Below are 1,406 nucleotides of genomic sequence, written 5' to 3'. Positions count from 1 at the left end.
AGTAATAATTGTTTATCTAGCCAATGTGGTTGGGTTTACAGTGTGGTAATAATTAGTAATTATATTTTCGCAACTGTAAATAATTAGTAATAGTTTACCTAGCCATTGTGGTTGGTTTTGCAGAGTGTGGAAGTAATTGGTAATTATATTTACGCAAATGTAAATAATTAGTATTAAAAGTTTACCTAGCCATTGTGGTTGGTTTTACAGTGTGGTAATAATTAGTAATTATATTTACGCAACTGTAAATAATTAGTAATAATTGTTTACCTAGCCAATGTGGTTGGTTTTACAGAGTGTAGTAATTATTTACGCAACTGTAAATAATTATTAATAATTGTTTATCTAGCCAATGTGGTTGGTTTTACAGAGTGTGGTAATAATTAGTAAGTATACTATGCAACTATAAATAATTAGTAATAATTGTTTATCTAGCCAATGTGGTTGGTTTTACAGTGTGGTAATAATTAGTAATTATATTTTCGCAACTGTAAATAATTAGTAATAGTTTACCTAGCCATTGTGGTTGGTTTTGCAGAGTGTGGAAGTAATTGGTAATTATATTTACGCAAATGTAAATAATTAGTATTAAAAGTTTACCTAGCCATTGTGGTTGGTTTTACAGTGTGGTAATAATTAGTAATTATATTTACGTAACTGTAAATAATTAGTAATAATTGTTTACCTAGCCAATGTGGTTGGTTTTACAGAGTGTAGTAATTATTTACGCAACTGTAAATAATTATTAATAATTGTTTATGTAGCCAATGTGGTTGGTTTTACAGAGTGTGGTAATAATTAGTAAGTATACTATGCAACTATAAATAATTAGTAATAATTGTTTATCTAGCCAATGTGGTTGGTTTTACAGTGTGGTAATAATTAGTAATTATATTTTCGCAACTGTAAATAATTAGTAATAATTGTTTACCTAGCCAATATTGAGTAATTAGTGCAATAACCAGGACATAGCATATAAATAATTATTTACTTATTTATTTCCTTTTTAATTAGTAACTGCTCATTGATTGACATATGGACATATAAGCTATGCATTTGCACATACTGTGGTGTTGCTCTGTGATTGGTCGACACCTCCACGCCGTCTTCCCTTCGCGACCAATAAGTGCTGTGGCAAAAATGTGACACTTTTGCTAACGACAACTATGAGGCAATAAAGGCTTTTGCCTTAATAGCAGTAGGTATCTGCAATAAAGCATTGCTTGCAAATGTACAAAACATTTCTGGAAAACACTGTTTTAACAGCTTGATATCAGTTGCCAGTTGTAATTTGTAACCCTGACATTATACTATTTTTTGTAATGCGGCAGAGCATTCTGGGCTTGCTGTACCTCTGCCACGGGTCTACCCGGTACTGCACTACTTCCGGGACTAGCTAAGCGACT

General features: G+C 31.6%; 1 pseudogene; it reads left to right on the top strand.

The window, feature by feature from the left end:
- The first annotated feature begins 1,235 nt into the window (after positions 1-1,235).
- LOC146171351 (U2 spliceosomal RNA) lies at positions 1,236-1,406 on the top strand (annotated as a pseudogene).

This window comes from Amblyomma maculatum, unplaced genomic scaffold, assembly GCF_055883805.1.
Source record: "Amblyomma maculatum isolate TAMU_Amacu unplaced genomic scaffold, ASM5588380v1 scaffold_23, whole genome shotgun sequence".
NCBI lineage: Eukaryota > Metazoa > Arthropoda > Arachnida > Ixodida > Ixodidae > Amblyomma > Amblyomma maculatum.
This window is presented reverse-complemented; position numbering and strand designations above follow the sequence as displayed.